Source organism: Carcharodon carcharias, chromosome 16 (genome assembly GCF_017639515.1).
Source record: "Carcharodon carcharias isolate sCarCar2 chromosome 16, sCarCar2.pri, whole genome shotgun sequence".
NCBI lineage: Eukaryota > Metazoa > Chordata > Chondrichthyes > Lamniformes > Lamnidae > Carcharodon > Carcharodon carcharias.
This window is the reverse complement of record NC_054482.1, coordinates 14064903-14082820: the sequence shown is the minus strand read 5'-3', so window position 1 is coordinate 14082820 and position 17918 is coordinate 14064903. Positions and strand designations below refer to the sequence as shown.

At 44.0% G+C, this 17918-nt stretch overlaps 1 protein-coding gene across 1 annotated transcript in view; it reads right to left on the bottom strand.

Moving 5' to 3' along the window:
- dnm3a (dynamin 3a) overlaps nucleotides 1-17918 on the bottom strand; it is a 270163-nt gene that overhangs the window by 64806 nt on the left and 187439 nt on the right. The window lies entirely within an intron of this gene.

Genomic DNA, 17918 nt, shown 5'->3' with positions numbered 1-17918 from the left:
TTGTTGGAGTTTATTTGTTTTCATCTTGTCCCAGGGAAATTGGTCCTGGCCTCCTTTGTGCCCACTCATTACCCGCAGCCCAGCATTCCAGCTATAAATTCAACTACCTGCTGACTTTGCTTATTCTCGCCATCCTTCTGCTGAGTAAATGCTTTCGGTTTTCTCATAAGGAAATCACTATAAGGTAGCTTATCGTCATTGTTCCTTGTAGATAATGTGCAGCCTGTTTTGCCTTTTATTACCAATCTGAAATTAGTGAAGGCATGTGGTCTGTACTCATAAAAATACAGTATACATTTCAGCAGACCATTTATTTAAATTGTTTGCTCTTGTGAGCACCTTATTCATCACTGCCTGTGTTTAACCAATTCAAGTCTTTAAACTGCTCAAAGTAGACTCGAAATTGAAAATGTAATGCAGCATTTAAAACTTTATTATTTCATATTTACTAACCCATACCCAAAATCAGTATATTTTAAAAGACCCATAGAAAAGTTACAGAAAAATGTCATTCAGCCCAGCGTGTCTGCACCAGAAAATAAAAGCTGTGGAGAATTCAGCATTATATACTTAGCAACAGTTCAGTGCACCAATGTATAATTTTATGTCTGTCATTACTGGCATTTGCGAGTGTGCCCAATGTTAATATCTTTCTCAATTTATTCCAAGTCTGCATCCACAGACTACATGCCTCCATTGGGTTGAACCTTTCCATTACAGTGTGTAGTTATCATGAAATCAGGCCATGAGTCATACCCATCAGATGCTAACATAACCTGGGGAGGAAGAGAGGGTGGAAGAAAGGAAATTCAACAAGGAAAAGACAACTTTTTAAAGATCACTCTCAGGCAATGATGCGACAGTGTACAATTAGTGATATTTTAACTTTAGGGCAAAAATTAAAATTTAGGATTTGAAGCACAAGTCTTTTGAATATCCAATAGTTGTTAGTCATGAATGGAAAAGACGCGCTGCAGCAACTCACTAATGCTCTTTTGACTGCATTTTCCAGATGACCTCTGCCACCTAGGAGGACAAGGGAAGCAGGCACATGGAAACCTGCAAAGAACCCCTCAAAATCACACACCACCTGGACTTGGAAATATTTCGCTGTTCCTTCACTGTTGCTGGATCAAAATCCTAAAATTCCCTTCCTAAAAGCTACTTCAAAAGTTATTTTTTTTAAACTTGCATTTATGTAGTGGCTTATCACAGCCTCAAGACATACCAAATTACTTTACAACAAACAAATTATTTTTTGAAGAGGAGAAAGAGAAAGGAGAGGAGAAGGAAGAATTGGTGTACCACCATTAAGATGGAAAAATGTCTCAAAGCACTTCATATAGGAGAAGCGAAAAACTGACTCCAAGCTTGGTGAGGAAATATTAGGAGGGAAGATCACAAGCTTGGTGAGGAAAGGGTGCAGGGAGGGATTTTCAAATTGTACAATCTAGACCGCAAAGCTATAAATTGATTTGGGAGGGAATTATTTAGGAGGTAGAAAACAGAAAGTGGGGATAGTGAGTATGTACTCAAATTGGAAGGATGTGATTGGTGACGCTCCAATGGATATGTACTACACCCTCAGCTTTTCACTATATTTATGAACAGTTTGGATGAAGGAATAAAGAACAATCTATCCAAGTTTTATGATGACACCAAGTAAGGTGGCACAGTAAATAGTGTAAGTGGGAGCAGAAAGTAGTAACAGGATTAATTGATAGGGAAAATCTGTGGCAGATTGAGCTTAATGTGAGGATGTGTAAGGTCATCCATTTTTGACCCAAGAAGGATAGATCAGAGAATTTTCTGAATGGTGATCAGCTAGGAAGTGTGGAGAAGCACTGCAATTTAGGGGTCCATGTACTGAAATCACTATAAGCTAGTGGACAGGCACAAAACTAATTAAAAGGATGTTGGCCTTGATCTCAAGGGGGTTGGAATACAGTGAAGCAGAAGTTACGTTACAGTTCTATAAAGCTCTGGTTAGACACCATTTAAATTTCTGGGCACTTCACTTCTGTAATGATATATCAGTGATCATGTAAGTAGAATGATACCTGGGCAAATGCTATTAACGTACAAAAGCAAGTTGCACAAACTATGCTGATATTTTCTTAAGCATAAAATATCTAACTGAGGCATTTAAGATGATTAAGGGAGTTGACAGGGTAGCAATGAATTATTTCCTCTTGTGGGCAAGTCCAGACCAAGGGGCCATCAGTTTAGAATTAGAGTTCAGGGGTTAGATGTCAGGAAGCATTTCTTTGTAGAAGCTGTAGTGCAGTTAAGTTACAGATCAGTCATGATCTAATTGAATGGCATAATAGTCTTGCGGGGCTGAATGGTCTATTCCTGTTCCTATATGACTGAAAGCACAACAACAATGGCAGAATGAAAGGTGTGGGAGGGGGAGGACATGCATGTGACAAAGGTAATGGAAAGTCCAAAGGAGATAGTTGTCAAGATGGAGGAGGCTATAGGTATCAGGACAGATTTAAACAGAAGGATGATCATTTTAAATTTAAAACGTTGAAAGGCTGCGATCCAATTTAAGTCAACGAGGAAAGGACTGATGGGCAAGAGGAACCATGGTGCAGATGAGGTGTAGACATATGAATATGAACATACGAATTAACAGCAGTGTAGTCAGTGTTATGGAGGCAAATACAATAGCCAATTTGTGCACAGGAAGATCCCATAAACAGTAAACAAATAAATGGCCAGAAATTAATCTTTGGTGATGTTAGCTGAGGGAGAAAACTTTGACAGGGCATTGGCAGAACTCCCACTTCTTCAAATAGTGCTGTGGAACCATTTATGTCCACATAAGTGGGCAGAAAGGGCCTCATATTGAGATATTAGCAGATTAAGTCCAAATAATCAAAAAAGAAATGCTGGCTTTTATATCTAGAAGACCAGAATACAAGGGGGTAGAAGGTATGCTACAGCTATACAAAGCCCTGTATAGACCGCACCTGGAGTAATGTAATTTTGGGCTTTGCATCTTAGGAAGAATAGAAAGTGGTCTTAGAAACAATGCAGCATGGTTTTACCAGAATCAAACTTAGACTCCAAGGATTAGATTACAAGGAGCAATTATACAAATTTGGGTTGTATTCCTTGGGATTTTGAAGGTGAAGAGGTGATTTAACTGAGTTCAAGATATTAGCGGAACTGAAATGGTAGATACAGAGAAACTATTTCCATTGATTGGGGTGTCCAGGACAGGGAACGTAGCCTAAGAGAGAGAGGCCTATCAGGAATGAAGTTAGAAAACACTTTCTGCATGAAAAGGGTGGTAGAAGTTTAGAATTCTCTTCTGAAAATGTATGTTATATTAGATGTTAATTTTATATCTGAGATTGATGGATTTTTGTGAACAAAGGGACATAGGGGAAAGATTGGTCACAGATCAGCCATTATCTCATAGACAGTGCAACAGTTTGAGGGTCTAAATGGCCTGTTCCTGTTCCTAAATTCCTACATGCACACATTGTGGGAAGCCCTCAATTTCACAGACCGGACATGATAGGCACAACCGAATTTATAGAAATTAAGATCTTTGTGATTGGAGGACTACCTATGATCAATGAGATGACACCACAGTGGCAGAGTTGGTATATTAAAGGTATGAAGAAATGCTCCTTATTTGCATGCACACTGGATGGCTCATCATACAATAATAATCCAAGAAACTGTTATAACACAATTTGTAACAGACCATTAAGAAAATACTAAAAAAGGTAAAAATGAATTCAAAGCAATGCTACATAGACCACATTGACTGCCCAGAGAGGAGACATCACCTTGCACCACAACTTGTGCAGCATTCCTTTTTGATAATATTGAAGAAACACATGTGGGTTGCACAGGTAGATTCCCGCAGTGTTGTCTGTTCCCAGAGAATTGATGTAGTCTGGGTAATAGTGTCCATTTTGAGGTGGCGCTACATGAATGAATCTTTAGTCCTACATCTTCTGAGTCTTTTAATTATTAAAATATGATTACAGAAACAAATCCAATTGGCTTAAATTCTGTCCTGATAAAGTTGTAACCAAAACTTGAACCTTGTCACAGTCACGTATACTCTTACACACGACAGTCAAATTCAACATTTAAGTCTCCCAAAATCTTTCATTGCAATACTACATTATTGCGAATAGAAAAAGGGACGTGTTCACAAATGGCTTTTCACAGCATGGTAGTTTTGGTCCTATATATTGATCAATTCTTAATGTTAAAGTAATATCCTGTTGTTTCATGTTGTCATTAAGCTGTGTTTACTTGTTATCCTACTGAATTGCCCACAAGCTTCATTCAGTGCTTTACTGTTTATATAGCAGACCTTAATACAGTTAAATTTTATTTTAAATCCTTCTGAAATGATTCTTTGTTAAAACCCTTTAATCTGTACCTCAAATCTGTAAGTGCTGCTGAGGTTGTAAGGCAACTGGGTTTTCATCACTGGCTTTTGAAATGCGCAACAATATTTCCATTGCATTACATATATACATTCACAGATTTCAATTTTGTAAATACCGTTAATATGAAATAAATCTATTCAGTACAATTTTTAGTTCATTATTACTTGAAGCAAAATTAATTAATTAAAAAAATCTCATTTATCAAATGATCCAATTTCCTTTAAGTTTGCCCATTTTAACATTTAATATTACAGTAAATTAAAACAATTCACATTTACATAGCACCTTTTACAACCTCGGGACATCCCAAAGCACTTTATGAAGTACTCTTTGAAGTGCAGTCGCCGCTGTAATGTAGGAAATGCAGCAGTCAATTTTGGCACAGCTAAAGGTAGCACAAGCAGCAATGTGATAATGACCAGATAATTTGTTAGTAGATTGAGGGGTAAATGCTGGCCAGGACACTGGGGATAACTCCCTGCTCTTCTTCAACATATGTCCATGGGAGTGGGCAGGTGAGGCTTCGATTTAACATCTAACTCAAAAGATAGAGCATTCCCTCCATACTGCACTGGAGCATCAGTCTGGAAATTGTTCTCAAGCCATTTGTGTGGGACTTGAACCCATAATCTTCCAACTCAGGGCAGATTTTTTCCATTCTATAGACTAGGTCCTAGAAAGTTCCCACTGAGTGGCAGGACAGCTGGACATGCACGATCTTCAGCTTTTCAGTTCATTAATTATGCATCAGCGAGGAGCTTGGCAAACCAGCAACTTGCCCACCCCACCGTTACCTCATGGGCTCGAAGGCCCTGGCGCCATATTTAAACATCAGCTGGACAGATATTCACTCATTGCAGGCCAAGTGGAAAGGGAAACAACCCTTCTGCATCATAGTTCTGCAAAGCCTCCCTGGGGGTTCTCCTCCAGGCTGTCCAGGAAAGGTTGGAGGTCCTCTTTCCAAGAGATGGGGGCAGGAGGCCCCTCCACCTGACCACGCCGGCCTGGGAGGAGGTCATTAAGGAGGTTAGCGCCCGTGGCATACGGAGGAGGACCATCCTGCAGTGCCACAAACAGATGAATGATCTGCTCTGCTCCACCAGGATAAGTAAAACTTCTACTCACTGCAAACCTCACACTCTCATAAGGGCATCAGGCAGTCTAAGGATTAGAGTCCACAGGAATGTCACACATGACCAGCAGATGGGACATCAGCACTCTAAGCTCCTCATCTCATATAAGTTCTTGTACAAATGGCATCTTAATCCCTTACTGGGGAGGGCTCAGCAGAGACAACAGGCATACATGCTTCTGAACTGCTCTTTCATCCATAGTGTTCACAAGTCAATCCATCTGTCCTTATGCAAGGTAAGATTTCACATAACAAAAGAGAGACAACCATGACCGACGGGGGAACCCTGGAGTTGCAGACCCCGTCAAGGTTCGAAGAGCTGGCTGGTGAGGCGGGGGATCTTTCCTGCGGAGAAGGTGAGATCGGCTTCCCACAACAAATCAGTGAGGGTGCATCCAGTATACATCGACAACATGCGGGCAATGATTGTGAGTGATCTTTGATGTATTAGCCAGCTTAGTCAATCACTAATTCTCTCTTCTCGCTATTCCAGGCATCAGTAAGAAAAGGGGGAGGAACTCTTCGAAAGGAAGACTGAGCCCCAATCTCAAGACCACCTCTGCAGGAGGAAGCAGATGTATCCTCAGAGGAAGAACCATCACCACGTTCACCTGTACCCTCCACCGGTGCAGACACACACGCCTCGGTGGGACCTAGTTCTAGAGTAGGGTCAGGTTCACAATCTGGTGACCATCTCTGTAGACACGGGTCTACAGCAGGCAGAGGCAGTGGCAGCCTAGGTGTCTGACACTCAGAGGATTGCTGGAGACCAAACCCCTGCAGAGTCCAAGTCCGATGATGAGCCTCTGGAATCGGCTCTTAAAGACATGTTGGAGATGCAGAGACAGACAGAGGAAATCAGGCAGAGCTGTCAGAGGCCATCACCAGACTGGAACAAAGGATGGAAGAGTCCGTCCACGTTCTGTTGTGGCTCTGACATGTGAGCGAATCAAAGTCTCCATGAGAAGGGTGGTGGCTGCCTTGGAGACCCAGTTTCTGCCAGATTTGCGCTTGGATCTGCACACCATTGCTTTAGCCATGTGGCTAGGTGAGCAGGGGGTGGGGGCACCTTGACCTCCACCCAGGTGCCCCTGCTCCTCAAGGAGTCAGGGAGGGGCCATTGGGCATGCAAAGGGAGGTGAAGCACCAGACAGGCACCCCATGGGCACCAACCTAAGACACTCAAAGGGTGCCCTGCCACTCTAACTCCCCACTGCCAGTGACCCCATCAACTCCAGCAGGTCAGACCAAGGAGGGTGCACCTGCAACGGAGCAGGAGACCCTTTGCAAGTGATGGCCCTCAAGGCCTCTGGCTATCGAGGATGCCCACCGAAATCATCTCGAACAGGGCATAGCAGGCTGCCTCCACCTCTGCTATGGATGTTGGGGCTGCACCTAGAGGTATTGGTAGGATAAGAAAAATTAAGACGTTCTGAATCCACACTGGTGTCACAGCTGTTCACTCATTGTTTTGGCTTTTTACCTCTGATGTCTGGCCAATACACCAGTCAGCCTTCAATCTCAGGCAGACATGCTTTAGGCTCAGGAGAAGTGCTCAAGGTTAGTGATTATCCTGCTGCTGTCGCACTGATGTCTGTTGCTCGTGGATGGCACAAGTAGTAGTTGCGACTAACATTATAATCGTTTCTCTAATGTGTAGTTCGCAATGGCATTTACTTTATGGGTGAATTCACGAAAAATGTAGCATCAAACTTCGATCCACATAGGCTTCCATACCTCGCTGCAGGTAGACCTTGCCTTCGTGTTTAAGGTTATGCTTAGTTTCCACTCTCCCCATGCATGACGCTGAACTAGGGAAGTAAGGATCAATCTAGAAAATGACAAATGTCTGTTAGAGGGGTATGAGTGTGTGATGTCAGAGGTATGTGCTCATTCTGATAAAGCCATCTCCTCACCTGTAGCAGTCTGACATTGCTGCCTAGTGGCGCTCTATGTGTTCCTTGCGTAAAGGCACAGCACACAACTTGATCTGGAATTCATTGCATTACAGCGCTCTCATTTTCTTAGGATATAAAGAAAGGATTGGCCTTTGTGAGCTGGACCATGTCAAGGACTGTCATGTTCTGAAAGCCATGCATTTGCACATCTCCTAAGTCCTCAGTAGGGTCTGTGAAGGGAAGATATTGTCATTGACTGCTGTGTCAATAATGACTGGGCCAGGTTTCTACCTAACGCAAAGGTCATCCAGGACAGAAACTTGTCAGGTTTACAATGATTGCAGGCTTACAATCATCAAACCATTGTCATGATGAGGCACTCTCTGTGAGGACAATATAAATAACCCTTGCAGCTTTGCTGCATGATATAGAGTTGAAGGTCACTGCATCCTGATGCAAAGGGCGATTGGGGGTCAGTAGCAAGATGATGCTTCTGTATTATGCAGTGATGACAGCTGGCGATGCGAGAAATGTAGCTCTCCGGATGCTGCTCCCTCTTGAGACGTCCAAGCACAAAGCATTGAAGAATGGTATGTAAGTTTGGGCTGCCTTACTAAGCTGGTATCATACTAACATGAGCACATCCCTGTGTGATTTGGCTTTTCAGCTGCTTAAAAGCTGGCATGCACACTGACTTGGTGAGGCCATGGGTGAAAGGACTGTACTATGTGGAGTTGTTTAAGGACATGCGCTAAGGGAATGCATATCACATTCCACAGTTGCCAAGGCTACTTTTCCTTCCAAGAATGAACCCATCGTTAGGGCAAAATGTGAATCATGCTTTTTTTGTGATCACTGTGAGAATTCTGACCTTTCATGAGATGTTCAAGCTGAGAATGAAGGTGTTGGTGCATCCCATGCATTGAAGGCTGAAGGCAACTTTGATTGCGACAACTTGTATTCACCTTAATCCTCCTGGAATTTTGTGGCTATAGGTTGTCACGGTCGCCTCTGTCATGTCGTGTCCTTGCAATGGAATCCTCATGTGGCTCATCTGAATCCTTTCCCTCTTCAGATCCATCCTCTTCAACGTCTTTCTCCTCTGAGGAGATGTCAAGCTCCTCAATGTCTCCTACAGGCAACACATTCCCCCTTTGCAGCGCAAGGTTGTGCAGGGCACAGCAAACGATGATGCGCGACATTCTTTGTGGTGAGTATTGGAGAGTCCCGCTTGACTAGTCCAAACATCGAAACGCATCTCTAAGAAGGCCATTCTTTTGCTCTATTAAGGACCTTTTGGCGGAATGTGCTGCATTGTATCTCTCCTCAGATGTATTCTTATGGATGACAAACAGGCGTCATTAGCCATGTCTTCCGAGGAGACAAACCTCTAAGTGCCGAGGTCCCTCAAAGGTCTGTGGGACCTGCAAGTGAGTCAAGATGTACGAGTTGTGTGAACTCCCTGGGTACCTAGCACAGACATGCAGGATCTGCTTTCTGTGATCATAAATTAGCTGATCGTTCAGAGAGTGAAATCCTTTTCTACTTATGAATCTCACTGGCTGCTGCCAGGGAGCTCTCAAGGCCATATGTCCGCAGTTGATGGCGCTCTGGACTTGTGGGAAACCTGCGATTGCAGCGAAGCCCACAGCTCTGGCAACCTGGCTTGCATCACTCATGCAAAACTGGATGTAATGGTGAGGTTTCTTAAAAAAGACACCTGTCACCTCCTTATGCACTTTTGTGTCACCGATTGAGAGATTCCACAAGGTCCCCAGTGGAGCCCTGGAAGGACCTGCTGGCTAAAAGGTTGTGTGTCTGTCACCTTCAAAGCAATCGGCATGGGATGCTCTCCAAGTCCTTATGGCATGACTTCCTCACTGAGAATGTGGTAAATATGAGCTACCACATCCCTAGACAAACGAAGGCACCTGTGGCACTGTCTTTTGCTCATCTCCATGTACGAGCTGCATCTTCTATAGGCCCTTGGTCGTGCCAAACGTCTTTGTGGATTTTGCCTCTCCTCGGCAGCATCTGGAACTTCCTAGGGCCTCGCTGGCTCTTATTCCTCAGGCCGATGGTCTTCCCAGAGCTGTGCCAATTGGAAACAGTCCCTTCTTCTCCTATTCTAATCATAGCTACCCACAAAGCAGTGTTGCCTGTGGCCTGCATTTTCCACTCCTCCTTGTATCTGTGAACAGATACAATTGAACAATCATTGCTATTTTCCCTTTTTGGCCTCCCTCCATCTCCATGCCAGGAATCTAATCTCAAGCCCTTGGCCTGCCCTCAGTCTAGACATGGCAACCCCAGGCAACCCCTTGCAGGCTAATAAAATCCTGGAAGTCCACAGGTGCCTGAGCATCCCCCCAGACAAGACTGAGCATTCACAACGGGGGTCTTGATTAGGCTCAATAGACCCATGTGCTATAACCCTCAGTCAGGCTATTGTAAGCTCAACTCCAGTAGCCTAAATAATAACTATCGATACCCTAGCCTTGCACCATGTCATGATTCTAAGCATGGTGCCTTGTAAGCCATGACAGGTACAATGGGTATATTGAGGCTTGTAGTGTCCACTTAGCTTCTGTGCAGCAACCTTGGGCCTTGATTGTTTGATCCTCCTTCTCTTTTCACATTCTTCTGTGAGGATCAACTTCACTGCAGCACCAAGACTTAATGGATGGTCGCCTGAATGTGCACCACTATAAAGGAGCAAAGCTCATTCATTGTGCATTGGACCCTTGAATCCAGCACTTGGCTGAGCCATGTTCTCCATGGTTTGAGCAGGATAGTTATAGGGTGCTCCTTCAAACAGCCAGAAGTTGATGTGCTGAACTCCTCCACATTCCTTGAGACCCCTCTCATACTCTTCTGTCAAGCTTGTTTTTCCAACTGTGTAATTGATCACTGAAGGTGAACACGGTGCTCATTAGATTTGTGAATGTGACCAGCTTCCAAACTCCCCATCACCCACCAAGTTCCTCCCATCCTCCTCCATAATCACCGCTTCCTAATTCCCACTCCTCCTGTAACTATCTGGCTTTCCGGTTACCCTTGACCTCATCATTGTTCGTTGTGGAGGACAAAATGCCTTAGTTGACCATTCTGTGCATGGCCGTCACTGCCCAAAGAGGCCTTCCCCTACCCAAGACCGGGACCAAGGCATGTGTGCCATGCAGAGCCCTCTAACCTAGCCAGTACAGCCTCAGGACAGCATCTTAAATATATCCCAGACAACATGGCCTCAGCCGTAGGGCAGCCTCTTAAATATGTGCCCAACAGCATGGTCTTAGCCCTAGGACAATCTCTGAACCTTCTCCGGACAGTCTTTTAACTTTTATCCATTGACAGTCTTTCAACTCTTACTACCGTTTCCAACATTGCTCATCGGGAAACTCGACTTGCCTTTTAGCCGCCTTGAAGGTTGGGAGAACAAAATTTGAAACTATTTTTCCGCTGGCACAAGCTGATTTTTTTCATTTACGCCAAATTAAGTGCCCCCACCTGCCACCATTCTCACTGCTGGTGGGAGCAAAAAATTCAACACCCAGGTGCGCATCAACTGACCCATGGCTATTCCTCACATTAGCAAATGAACAGATGAAGTTTTACAAAGGCAAAGGGAGAAGTTGCAAGAAAATGTATTTGCCGATGGCAATAACATAATTAATGATAGATGAGTCAGTATCTTTGACAAAAAACTAATATTTGATAAGCTACAATGTAATTACAAATGTGACATGTGACAGAGATCAACTGGTTGAAAGGAATCCTGAGACGTCCAGCTTGCAAAAAAAAAATCAAGAATGACATACGAACACAACTTTGACAAGAAACAGTGCTTATACATAAGGTCCAAGAAAGATGACTGCAATGGTTGGGCACATTTTTAAAAATTCATTCATGGGATGTGAGCATCACTAACTAGGCCAGCATTTATTGCCCATCCCCAAATGCCCTTGTTCAGAGGGCATTTAAGAGTCAACCACATTGCTTTGGGTCTGGAATCACATGTAGGTCAAACCAGGTAAGAATGGCAGATTTCCTTCCCTAAAGGATATTAGTGAATCAAAAGAGTTTTTACAACAATTGGCAATGGTTTGATGGTCATCATTAAACTTTTAATTCCAGATTTTTAAAATTGAATTCAAATTCTACCAGCTGCCATAGTGCGATTTGAGACTGGGTCTCCAGAGCATTATCCTGAGTTGCTGGATTACTAGTCCAGCGACCATACAGCTACACCACGCCTCCCCCTAAGAATGGAAAGAGCTAGAATACCTTTCACGATCCTGTAAACGTAAGTACATGGAACAAGATCATGATGCATGGACAAGGGCTGCAGATGCATGGGAGTACCATCACCTCTAAGTTCCCTTCCAAGACACATACCATCCTGATTTGGATATAGATCCGCATTCCTTTATTATTGTTGGGTCAAAATCCTGGAACTCCTTATGGTAAAACACTGTGGGAGTATCTTTATCAGGAACTGCAACAATTCCAGAAGATTAACTAACACCTTCTAAGTGCCATCTAGAGATGAGCAGGAAATGCTGGCCTTGAAAGACCATATCCCAAGGATGAGTAACAAAACCAGTCAAGAAAGACCAAAGATAGTAGGTAAATTGACTTTATATGGATAAAAACAAAAAACTGCAGATGCTGGAAATCCAAAACAAAACCAGAATTACCTGGAAAAACTCAGCAGGTCTGGCAGCATCGGCGGAGAAGAAAAGAGTTGACGTTTCGAGTCCTCATGACCCTTCAACAGAACTAGGTGAATCCAAGGAAGGGGTGAAATATAAGCTGGTTTAAGGTGTGTGTGTCGGGGGGTGGGGGGGGTGGGATGGTTGGGTGGGGGGAGAGAAGTGGAGGGAGGGGTGTGGTTGTAGGGACAAGCAAGCAGTGATAGAGGCAGATCATCAAAAGATGTCACAGACAAAAGAACAAATAGGTATTGAAGTTGGTGATATTTATCTAAACGTATGTGCTAATTAAGAATGGATGGTAGGGCACTCATGGTATAGCTCTAGTGGGGGTGGGGGGAGCATAAAAGATTTAAAAATATTTTAAAATAATGGAAATAGGTTGGAAAAGAAAAATCTATATAATTTATTGGAAAAAAACAAAAGGAAGGGGGAAGAAACAAAAGGGGGTGGGGATGGAGGAGGGAGTTCAGGACCTAAAGTTGTTGAATTCAATATTCAGTCCAGAAGGCTGTAAAGTGCCTAGTCGGAAGATGAGGTGTTGTTCCTCCACTTTGCGTTGGGCTTCACTGGAACAATGCAGCAAGCCAAGGACAGACATGTGGGCAAGAGAGCAGGGTGGAGTGTTAAAATGGCAAGCGACAGGGAGGTTTGGGTCATTCTTGCGGACAGACCGCAGGTGTTCTGCAAAGCGGTCGCCCAGTTTACGTTTGGTCTCTCCAATGTAGAGGAGACCACATTGGGAGCAACGAATACAGTAGACTAAGTTGGGGGAAATGCAAGTGAAATGCTGCTTCACTTGAAAGGAATGTTTGGGCCCTTGGACGGTGAGGAGAGAGGAAGTGAAGGGGCAGGTGTTACATCTTTTGTGTGGGCATGGGGAGGTGCCATAGGTGGGGGTTGAGGAGTAGGGGGTGATGGAGGAGTGGACCAGGGTGCCCCGGAGGGAATGATCCCTATGGAATGCCGACAGGGGGGGTTGAAGGGAAGATGTGTTTGGTGGTGGCATCATGCTGGAGTTGGCGAAAATGGCGGAGGATGATCCTTTGAATGCGGAGGCTGGTGGGGTGATAAGTGAGGACAAGGGGGACACTATCATGTTTCTGGGAGGGAGAAGAAGGCGTGAGGGCAGATGCGCGGGAGATGGGCCGGACACAGTTGAGGGCCCTGTTAACAACCGTGGGTGGAAAACCTCGGTTAAGGAGGAAGGAGGACATGTCAGAGGAACTGTTTTTGAAGGTAGCATCATCGGAACAGATGCGACGGAGGCGAAGGAACTGAGAGAATGGGATGGAATCCTTACAGGAAGCGGGGTGTGAGGAGCTGTAGTCAAGGTAGCTGTGGGAATTGGTAGGCTTGTAATGGATATTGGTGGGCAGTCTATCACCAGAGATTGAGACAGAGAGGTCAAGGAAGGGAAGGGAAGTGTCAGAGATGGACCACGTGAAAATGATGGAGGGGTGGAGATTGGAAGCAAAGTTAATAAATTTTTCCAAGTCCCGATGAGAGCATGAAGCAGCACCGAAGTAATCATCGATGTACCGGAGAAAGAGTTGTGGAAGGGGGCCGGAGTAGGACCGGAACAAGGAATGTTCCACATACCCCATAAAGAGACAGGCATAGCTGGGGCCCATGCGAGTACCCATAGCCACACCTTTTATTTGGAGGAAGTGAGAGGAGTTGAAGGAGAAATTTTTCAGTGTGAGAACAAGTTCAGCCAGACGGAGGAGAGTAGTGGTGGATGGGGATTGTTCGGGCCTCTGTTCGAGGAAGAAGCTAAGGGCCCTCAGACCATCCTGGTGGGGGATGGAGGTGTAGAGGGATTGGACGTCCATGGTGAAGAGGAAGTGGTTGGGGCCAGGGAATTGGAAATTGTTGATGTGACGTAAGGTGTCAGAGGAATCACGGATGTAGGTGGGAAGGGACTGGACATGGGGAGAGAGAAGGGAGTCAAGATAATGAGAAATGAGTTCTGTGGGGCAGGAACAGGATGACACCATCGGTCTACCGGGACAGTTCTGTTTGTGGATTTTGGGTAGGAGGTAGAAGTGGGCCATTCGAGGTTGGGCTACTATCAGGTTGGAAGCTGTGGGAGGAAGTACCCCAGAGGAGATGAGGTCAATGACAGTCCTGGAAACAATGGCTTGATGTTCAGTGGTGGGGTCATGGTCCAGGGAGAGGTAGGAGGAAGTGTCTGCGAGTTGACGCTCAGCCTCCGCGAGGTAGAGGTCAGTGCGCCAGACAACAACAGCACCACCCTTGTCAGCGGGTTTGATGACAATGTCAGGGTTGGACCTGAGAGAATGGAGTGCAGTACGTTCAGAGAGAGAGAGATTAGAATGGGTGAGAGGAGCAGAGAAATTGAGACGACTAATGTCGCGCCGACAGTTCTCAATGAAAAGATCAAGAGAAGGTAAGAATCCAGAGGGAGGGGTCCAAGTGGAGGGAGAATATTGGAGGTGGGTGAAAGGATCCGTTGAACGGGGAGAGGACTCCTGCCCAAAGAAGTGAGCCCGGAGACGAAGGATATGGGTGACTGAAGTGACCAGGCTAGTTCAGAAGCAAGAACAACGGAGTGAACTCAGTCAGCCCCATCATCACTGCCAAGCTGATGGGTGGAAATCTAGTATTTGTAGTAGTGACAATACTTACTAATGTTCTGTATGATGTGTAGGAGTTCACTGTATTTGATCATGTTAGATTCAAAGAAAGCTGCTTCGGACAATCCAAACAGTTCCACCACTGGTGAAAGTTCAAATCAATTCTGTTGCGATCTATTGGGTATTCTATGAAACTATAAAGTTTTTCATAAAACTATGGCACTATAGCTTCTGTTTATTGCATGCAACTCCCTCCCTCCTCTCCAACATATTGTGAAACAGGTGTGAGATCACATGTTCTAAATCCTTATAGTGACATAAAGAGAGGTGCCATGTAAAAGTCAGCTTTCCTGTCACAAGCGAAGTGACAGAAAAATCTATAAATAATTCATTGCCCATCACTCCTGCACAATTTATAACAACTGATTCAGGAAAGGCAATGGCAAAAAGCTGTTTCCACTTTCTCAGGCAGAGAATGCCATGTGATCTGCAGGAAGGCCAAAAGGAATCACTTAAAAAGATATTTTCTAATTTCATCAATGTTATGGTGGTCATTAATATAATCCTTTTAAAAAATTCTTCTTGAACTTGCACATAGATTTCTGCCCACATTCTTAGAATTGTAGCATTTGTTTGTGTTAAGTTTGTGTTCCATGCTGGGGTCAGTCAGTAATTCTATCACCCTTCTGACAGGTATGAGACAGAAATGTGGCATTTTTTGGGCAAGCTACATGAATATCAAACTATCATATCAAAACAGCTGCCACAAATCGAGGTCTGACAACTAGAAAGCCAACACACTGGACAAGAAAATAAGATGTTGTGCTTTAGGAAGTGACACAATCAGGGAGGCACATACTATTTATGTCATGATCCTCAAGTTTAAAGAAATTGGTTTGTCTCTTGTATTTAAGTATGAAATAGTAGTTCACACACAAACAATCTGACTATATATTTATGTGGTTAGGCATGTGGCTATATATGATGGCCCCTCCTGGTAAGGCTGACTGGCTATCAGAAGCTTTTTATCAGATTTTCCAGGGCTTTCACCAGTTACAAAGTAGGATGGTCTGGTTAAGAAAGTCAGTTAATGAAGACATAATGTCTTGCAATTTTGTCATCCAGTAAACACAGTTTAATGAAGTAAGGATATCCATGCCAGCATGCCATCACTTGACTATTATGTAGTCATTCTTTCCCATCGTCAATACCCCAAAGTTGCTTTTTGAGGTATCTTCATACCACAGGAATTTCGGCTAGCTTTCCCGCTGCAGCTAAACTCTTCCCTTGGAAGTCTACCATTCTGCATCTGAACAATGTAGCCAGCCCATTGAAGCTACATATTGCTTTGATGTTGGGTACATTAACAGTTGGAAGAACTTCAATATTGGGGACCTGGTCTCAACAATTGATAAACTGGGGCCAGTTTAACCCCACAAGGGAGAAGCTTTAAAGATTTTAAAATGAGCAACCTGACTCTAAACCTCCCAACTCCAGTCTTAACGGAGACAGGTTGGGGTTCGGGCAGTCAATTTCACTTTCAGGAAGTGGACTGGTCACCAAAAGATTTTAAGGGGCCACATGCCCCCACCTTAACTAAACTTTTAGTTTTAATGCCTGCAAGCAAGCTTCCTGGACCTTGGGAAAACCGCATCCAAAAGAGACATGAAAGGCCAGATTCATCAGGTAAGTACCTTGACAGCACTGCTAGTGAACTTAGGTCCACCGAGTTTAATTCTACGTGTTCGGGTCCCGGTGATCTCAGCCAACATTTCACCCCCAAGCCTCAATGTTTAACTCCATCCTTCCCATGTTGGATTTAACTCTGCTCCCCTCTCCAGTTGTCTTCCTGCCCGACAGCCAGCTAAACTGTCAATATGGCTGACTGGCGAGTAAATTTGCTAGAAAATTGTAACTGTTGTCACATTTGCTAGGGCCTCTGGGAAAAGAGTCTATCTCCTGGTTTTCCGACTGCAAGTCCTCCCAACAAACCCTGCCTTGCAATTAATTTCTGGGCCATATAACTGATGGGACATGAAATGAGAAATTTGCTGAATTCCTTCACATGGTGTCTGTAGCAGATCTGTGCTTCAGAACCAGATAAAGGAGTTGAGGGCACTTTTCTATAGAAACTTCAAAGTGTCATGAAAAACTGATTTAATTAAGGGCATAATGAACTTTTTAAGGAAGATGTGTGTTTTCAAAGAAATACAAGCAAGGGCAATGAGCAAAAGATGGCTGATAATGTGATGTGACCAATTTCTGGAAAATTCCTCTGTAGTTATACTGACAGACTTGTCCTGAGAAAACATGGAATGTCGCATCTGTAAATGTGTCATGGCCTTCTTCACGCAGAGACACTTGCAAGGGAGATAAAAAGATGCAAAAGACTGAACTTTAATCTCATGCGGTTGCAGAGACAACTGGTTGCATCTCAGCCATCATCTAAAATCCATCTCCTGTTGATTTAAAACTCAGAATGTGTAAAATAGTCGGAGGTCAAAGAAATCAGACTCTGGGAACAAGGCATGGTTTTATTTCCCTTACAGGAATACACAGGGAAAAATGGATTAAAAAGGTAGCTGCAGAGCTGTGCTGTTTGAGCTAATGTGCTGTTGCAGGTGAAGTCTCTCTCTCTCTGTTGCTCAAGGCAAGGCTCAGCAAAGCCACAATCAAAAAGGAAATAGGACAGCTTCTTCAGCCAACCTGCAGAACCAAGTGTCTCCAAACCAACTGTGAAACTATCAAAGTCAGCTCTACCGGAATCATCCAACTTAACGGCTGCAACGTAATACCATCTATGCCTCATGGACAAGCCATTGACTGATTTTTATATTCTTTCAAACTTTTATTTCGGCTCTTAACTTCTCATTTCTGATCTGTACGTACGTATATTGTGTTTTTATTATTTTTCTCGGGTTTTTAGTAACTAATAAACTTATTCTTTCTTTGACTCAAGAAAGCCTCGTTAAGGTGGCTCCTTCTAAAACATAAATGCATTTGGACAGGGAGAAGGTATCCATAGGGGCAGGGATCGCTTTTAAATTAACCTTGTTGCGACCAACTGAGGGGGTTGAATACGACAGGGACAAAATTAGGGCCTTGTTTGGGAAGTTAACAAACTGGGGGACCTTACCAGGGGTCTGGTC